This window comes from Coptis chinensis, chromosome 4, assembly GCF_015680905.1.
Source record: "Coptis chinensis isolate HL-2020 chromosome 4, ASM1568090v1, whole genome shotgun sequence".
Taxonomy (NCBI): domain Eukaryota; kingdom Viridiplantae; phylum Streptophyta; class Magnoliopsida; order Ranunculales; family Ranunculaceae; genus Coptis; species Coptis chinensis.
The window spans coordinates 29991964-30000000 of NC_141459.1; the positions used below are offsets into that span (position 1 = coordinate 29991964).

Here is an 8037-nt window from a genome sequence, read left to right on the forward strand (position 1 = left end):
CAACGACACAAATAATTACGTGTTCAAGGTGCTTTTTTCAATGGTGGTATTGCCAGCTCTAAAGTGATTAGGTGATATAATATTTAATTTAGTTTACTTTAATTTAGGAATTCATATAGTATAAATTGCATATTTAGCATAATTAGATTAATTTAGTTTAATTCAATTAGATTTGCATAGTAGAAAGTATTTACATAAAGTTTAGTGTTTGTTTAACAGAAAAGAATAGTACAGAAAACATATTTATAAATTTCAAAAAATTCTGAAATTTTACAGAGTTGATCTTTACAGTATCGGTAATTTATTGAATTTTTTTGGAATTTTTATGACTTGTCTTACCTGAGTAACTAACATCGTCTTTGCAGTACCTCGTTTTCAGTTTTTAGGACGCAAGCATCTGTAAAAACAGTCAAGCAGAGTTATTTGCACATTATCAAAAATTCTAAATTTTTTACAGGAGGAACCTCGACACGTCAGGAGCTTTCAGTAAAAATTTGAGTACTTTTTGACCTGTTTTGACCACTTAACTAGTTGCTTGTTTTCAGTGTGTTTCTGCAGCTTTTCAAGACCAAGGTCTCTGGAAGAACAGTCGAGAAGAAGGATCTGTAAAATTCCAAATAATCCAAACTTTTTACAGGATCATCCCTGACACGTCAGGAGACTCCAATAAACTTCTTCACTGGACTCTGCAGGATTTAACAATACAGAAGAGGAACTTAGCAAGCTCTGATTGCTCTGAAATTTTACAGGCTACTCCCTGGACGTATCAGGTAGCTGCCATAAAAATTTCAAAATTTTTGACTTGTTTTGCTTGCTGTAACAATGTAAGTGCTTCTCTTCCACCGTGAATCCCGTTAGCGGTTTCATAATTAGCATTAATAGTTAGTATCATATAGTTTGATAATATAGTTTAGTTAATTAAGTGCATATTAGATTATTTTATATAGCTTTATTATCTAGTTGATGAAAACTTGGTTTAAGTGATTCACCTAAATAACGCGTTTAATCGTAAGAGCTAATTCTTGTAACAATTTTCCAATTTTGGTTTTGGAGGAGACCACACCATCAAACTCAGGATCTGATTCTGATTCTGAAACACACACACCACTAGTAGACTTAGAGGATACAACAGAGAGAGTACCATTAGCCGCCATGGCTGATCAAAGAACTCTTAGCACATTGTTTCAACCTATCGCGGTTCAACCACCGAACTGCATAGTGATGCCCGACAATAACAATAACTATGAGATTAAGCCCACTATTCTTAATATGTTGCCAAGATATTATGGCAAAACAAATGAAGAACCATATAATCATCTGAGTAAGTTCTTGAGCATATTAAGTACTTTTAAAGCACCTCATCTTTCCCCTGAAGAAACTAGATTAAGGTTGTTCCTCTTGACTTTTGAGGATGCCGCACTACGTTGGTATAGATCCCTACCCTCTAATTTTATAACTACTTGGGAGCAACTATCACAAAAGTTTATGAAACAATATTACCTTTTACGTAAAACTGAGGCCATGCAATTGTCTATTTCAACCTTCAAAGGAAAACCTAATGAAGAGTTTCATACAACATGGGATAGATTTAATGATTTACTTATCCGTTGCCCACATCATGGTTTTGACATACATAATATAGTACATTACTTTATAAAAGGTCTTTCACCTATGAACCGTCAGTTAATTGAATCAATGAATGGAGGAAGATTTACTAGTCTTACTCCTGATGAAGCCTACACTTTTTTGCAAAACTTTTCTGAGAGTTCTAAGGATTGGGCCAATAGTAGTGACCATGAGGACATGGCACGAGTAGATGGGGGGATAAGTTTTAATAAACAAGGTATGTATGAGGTTAGAAACGATAATGATCAAGAATTAAAAGCTACACTAGTTAGTTTAACCATAGGAATCGAAAACTTAAACAAGAAATTTGATTCATTTACTTCAAACCCTCCAATGAATAATCAACCTCAACAAGCAATGAGTGCCAATAAATAGTTGTTTTGCCACAGACCATGATACACTAGTTTGTCCAGTTTTTGTTGCCCATAACTTTAGTAATAACTATAACCAAGATCCACAAAATAATTATCAATGGAGACAGAACATGTCTCCATAGCAAAACCAATATGGTTTTCAAGGTAATCAAGGGAACAATAGGCAACAATACATGAATAATAGAGGCGCGGTAGTACTTTCTCCACAGTATTATCCACAACCATAAGAACAGCAACAACAACAAACAAACTTGAATAGAGAATTAACCATTGATCCTATGGCTAATTACCAAACCCAACCCAACACCATAGATGAAACCATGAAAGCTTTAGCCACCAAGACCGAGAATGAATTCAAAAGGATTGACCAAAAATTTGATGTTATGACTCAACAGATAAGCCAACAATTCAATCAGATACTAGCTAGTCTAGCCGAGAGACCCAAGGGAACCTTACCAAGCCAACCTGAACAAAACCCAAAAGGTAGAAATGTTTATCAAGTTGAAACCACCCCTTCATCCGCACCCACAGAGGCAGTTAACTCAATATCTACCCTTAGGTCAGGAAAGAAAGTAGATAACAAAGTTGACATACCTGATTCTAATGAAGTTGTTATAACAAAAGATAAGGAAAAACCAGTTGAAACTAAAAAAACAAAGAGCAGGTAACCGAAAAAATTCCACCCGCACCATTCCCCTCTAGGTTAAAAGATAACAAAAAGGAAGCACAATATAATGAGATCATGAATATTTTTAAAAATCTACATATCAATATTCCTTTCCTAAGTGCAATTAAACAAATACCTTCATATGCTAAATTTATAAAAGACCTAGTAAAGAAGAAAACAAATATTCCTAAGGACGCTTTTATTGCACAAAGTTGTTCATCCTTTCTACAGAACAAGCCCGTAGTAAAACATAAGGACCCCGGTAGTCCTACAGTTACGTGTAGAATAGGAGAGGACTACACTGATAAAGCATTATTGGATTTAGGTGCTAGTGTGAATTTATTACCATACTCAATTTATAAACAGCTAGGGTTAAAAGACTTGAAACCAACAAATGTTAGACTACAGTTAACTGATAGATCTATTAAGATTCCACGAGGAGTAATAGATGATGTGATTATCAAGGTCTCTGATTTTTATTACCCCGTTGATTTTATAGTTCTTGACACTTTACCTACAAATGGAAACCAAATTCCTATCATCTTGGGTAGACCATTCTTAGCTACTGTGAAGCTTTAATTAATTGTAGGAATGGGAACATGTCTATCACTTTCGAATATGAGAGTAGATGTAAACATATTTACACTATTTAGAAACCCCCGACGATGATCACGGAAAAGATGGATGATCTATGTGTAGTACACACAATAGCTAATAAAAGTTTTAGGAACACTCACTACAAAGATCCATTTTTATCATGTGTATCACAATTAGGCATGAATTATAACAAGGATAGTGTTATACACCATATTAATACATTGCCAGGCACTGGTTAACCTTATACAAAAATAGAAGACATTCGAGCATCTTTATGTCAAGCTACTTTTAATCGTAGATTTATCAAAGATTTAATTAAGATGATTCGCCCTCTACTAAAATGTATAGGCCACACATGGAAAAGAAGAAAGATAAAAAGAGCAAAAATTGGATTACAAACAAGTTTTAAGTCTAGGGAATCTGACTATAAAAGACCCACAAATTTTAAAAAATTAATTACCTAAGCTAGTTAGGGGGATAACCTTAAGTTTCCCCCCTCTGTGTCGGCTGGCGACATTAAACGTAGCGCTTATGGGAGGCAACCCAAGTAGTTTAAATAGATAGTAGCTCATGACAAGAAAATCGAACAAAAATAAAATAAAATAGATGCGTACCTGAACCTGTGCTGAAAATATAAAGCTAAAGAATTCGGTGAGTTGATGATTCTTGAGCTTTTTATATTTCCAACTGTGAATAGCTTTCTCCAACCAATTCAAACAATGATAGAGGACTAGGGAAGTTCCAATATAACCAGGATAACTAACCCAGTTCGTGCAAGGAAAAAGAGGGAGAGTGCGATAGATTTTGGAATTCGAGTTAAGATAGGAGTTGAAATCTGCCCAGCGTCAGGAAGCTGTAGCTTCACGATTAGGACTAGTAACGACGTGGATCACTTCTGAAAGTTTTCCTATAAAGCTATATTTTGTAGCGTCTCCTGCGTTCACTACATCAACAATTTCTATATCTATGTATTCTCTATCCCATCACCACAAAAGGTTCAGAAAGGAGCTTTAAGTATCAAGAGCACGGAAAATTAATATATTTTTACTCGTTATGGTATAGTATATGGAAGAGTTTACGTAGAAGTTAATTTTATTTTCTACTGTCATGGGATTAGTTGTTTTTAATTTCTTAAAATATCAATAGTTTATGGAGTGAGTGATTAGTTTTTATGAATAAGAATTAAATTGATACGAGCTAAAAAGTGTATGCGCGATGCATATATATGTTAAGTTGTGCTTTAGTAAGGTGGAATTCTTCTCAATTACAGACTAGCTCTCTATTCCTAACCATTAAGTTAGAATCCCACCTTGTTTTGAATCCCAATCCTAGTCAAACTCTCTATAATCGATTTTGGGCCTAAAAACTAAAAAAAAAGCCCAACAACTAAAAAAAAAAAAAAACGTTTTCTTCCTCTTCCAGCCGCACCCACCACTCTTTCTTCTTCTTCCAGACACACACTTCCAGCCGCATCCATCACCAGACGCACCCTTCCAGCCGCATCCATCACAAATAACAACCACCTCATCACAATTGAACTCCACCCATTACCAGACGCACACTTCCAGCCCTATCCAAGACGTTCAACACTTGCTCACCGGCAAGATCGACCGCCGGTCAATTACCAATTTGGACGTCCTGATTTCCATATTAACTGCGATGCCTACTTATCACCGCTAAGCTTCGGTTATGGGTGGTTGAAATTCTGGATTTGAATTTGTTTTTCAGTTTTTTTTTTTTTTTATTGGTTGGCTGTTGAATGAGGAGAATGGGAAAAACGTGAAGGTATTTAGGGGTATTGGCTGTGAAGAAGGAATGGTGCCGTAGTTAGGCTTGAAAAATTTCGGAGAAACAAAGTTTTTGTGTACAGGATGATTTATTACTGAGAAAATATTTGCAGTATAAATCCTGGGGTGTTGTTGTGTTATCTTACCCCCTCTTTTGGCCATACGCATTACGACAGCTCGAGGACAAGTTCGCAAACAGTTGAATATGACGACCGAACGAAAGATTCACGCTGAACTCTATTATGGAGAATTATTTAATAACAATGACATGAACGGATTTTTTTAAAAACAAGAATGCGAAAATCGCCGTTGGGATTGTTTTTTTTATTCTAAGGGGACAAATGTCACGAAGATATTGTTTGATGTTTTTATGATTGTCGAATCGATTATGAGAAGGCGAGTGGCCTGGGAAAATGGAGTTGTATTGGGATAATGAATCCGAACTTATTATTATAACTGATTTTCTGGAAGAAAAATTTGGACTCAGCTCACAGTTCCACATTTTCTTAATAACTATTTATGATCACTCATGTACTTGATTGTCTATTATGGTTTTATCACTTTTATTTGTAGGTAGAGACAAATCTTGTATTCCGTGCAACAATGAAACTATTGATTTAAATTATTATTATTATTCATTGTTTAATTTTTAATTTTTATTTTTCAGTCATGTCATTTGTACATGTGACTCATGTATTCCACTTTAACATTTTTTCTCTGCCTTTTTAGAGACGTATCACTCTACAGATTGAGCACATGACAAATATTTAGTCGTTGTAGTAATTATTGATCCTTATAAATCATCACTCTTATTTGTTTTGTTAAGGATATAAATTCTACAGATTTTAGCTGATGAAATTTTGCACGCATTTAAGGTAATATCCCTCTTTCTCTGATTATTTCAATTATGGTAAGCTTTTAGTTATTTTATTTAGTCATTGAGGACAATGCCTAATTTAGTTAGGGGGGTGAGAATTAAAATTTGGCAATATTTTAATTACAATATTTGGAAAGTTTATATGTGAATTATGGTGATTCTAGGTGAAAAGTATATTTTTATCATTTAAACTGGCTAATGAAATTGGAAATTATAAGTCATGACCAGGATTAGTAAGACTTTTAGACTAAGTTTCTATTACTAGAAATAGATTTAAGTGATAAAAGTCTTAGTCTAGAGTAAGTTCATATAATACACCACTAGAGGAGTTTCAAATGAAAGAGCAACTTAAACTTCTACCAAACTAGAGGATTAGTACAGAGACTTTACCTGTGAGACTTGAGCCTTTCAATTTTAATTTCTTGGAGAGTCTTTACGTAAATCTGAGTCCAAGTTGACTCAACCATTTTTCAGTGCTTAAATTCGTTGTGTAGTCTCATTTATTCTTGATTTGGTCAATCACGAGGTGGCATCAACTGGGGAGATAGCCATTAGGTCTTGTAGTCTATTCAAAGCGGAATATCATACTGATAAGTCAAATAGTGAACCAATCAGCCTTTATCCCACCTAGTAGGATTATCATATTAACCACTTTTGAGCCTTATATATTAAACCTTTTATTCTTAAACCAATCATCTTAAACCCAACTCCAGATAAGGAGTATATCCCATATTATTAGCCTTATCCATATTTCTGAGGATTTCTAAAGAACTAAAGAGAAAGCTAGAACGAAGAAGATTTTGAAGGAAATTTTACCAAAGTCAAATGAAGAAAATCATTCCTTTTGCTCAAAGAAAAAAAAAGAAAAGAAAAGAAAAAAAAATATAAATAATTGAGCAAAAGTAGTGATAGAGTTCAAGTGTTGCAGTCTACAAGTGAAGAAAATTTCCAAGAAGGTCAAAAGCACAAAGTCTTTAGTATATTCTCAGAAATTTTTGAATCCTTTTTACCCTTTTCTTGTTAACTTGTCCTAAGCCCTGTTTTAATACCCAGACTTATCACTAAAGTATGATATGAAGTGTACAATAGGTGAGAGGATGCTAAAGTGAAGGACCCGACACTTCAAATGTGATTGACATTCTTTCCATGAGACTTTATTTATATATTTGCAAATTTCCGTCTTTCTAACTAAATATGTGGGATGCTCTATTTTTTATTCATTTCCCTGCATATAGAGGTAAAATAGAAAACTTATCTGAGAGAGATTTCCTTGTGAGTGTATGAAATGGTGAGATTTGAAGTCGAAATACTAATCCAAAGGTGAGGTAGAAATTCCGTTGCTTGGAAAAGAGAAAGGAATCAAAATGGTTAAAAATGAATAAGCTCTAGTTAGGATGATTAGTCAGTCTTTTCTATCTTTATGAATAGAACCTTAGCCTAATATTTTATGATCATGGGTGTGATAAGTAATAACCTTTTGATTTAGACATTTTAACTGAAAAAGTTGTTTTCTCTAGATTTCACCATAGTTCATATGTAAAATTGATTTTGTGGGTATATCAACTGAAAACCTTCACGAGGCTATAACTCGTCCTTTAAGGGTAACTTAAAGGTTTAAGGCCTTGTTGCATATGGTAAATGCAACTGCAGTGCCTGCGAAAGTGAGTTAGTTTATTATTTAATTAGTATTGTTAGCTTTGAACACTTCTCTAGTATAACATATATTTGCTAAGAGACTAGCAAAATGCTAGTTGGGGGTTGTGATAAGTGCTCAAAAATAATGATTTATAACCTCAATTATGTGTATGTTAGTCTCCATTTTATATTTAAATATTCTAATATGATGCAATTTGAGTTTTTGCAGGTCAAATAACCTAAATATGAAATATGGAAGGAAAAGAAGTCAAACAAGTCAAAAAGGAGTCACTGGGAATTACAACTAAAGGCATAGGGCAAAAATATCATATTTGTCTCCATAAGTGCCAAGCCTAATAGGACTCTAAAAGAGGATAATAATTGAATTAGAAGAGCATTAAATCTGATCTCAAAGCCTTAATTTCGACTTCAGAGGAAGAGAAGATCAATATGGAAAAGAAGTCAGAGTTTCAC

At 34.0% G+C, this 8037-nt stretch overlaps 1 non-coding gene across 1 annotated transcript; it reads right to left on the reverse strand.

The window, feature by feature from the left end:
- Window positions 1-1516: 1516 nt before the first annotated feature.
- Window positions 1517-1625, reverse strand: LOC147503126 (small nucleolar RNA R71). The gene has a single exon (XR_015194056.1). It is a non-coding gene; the product is annotated as a small nucleolar RNA R71 (small nucleolar RNA).
- Between the last annotated feature and the right edge of the window lie 6412 nt (window positions 1626-8037).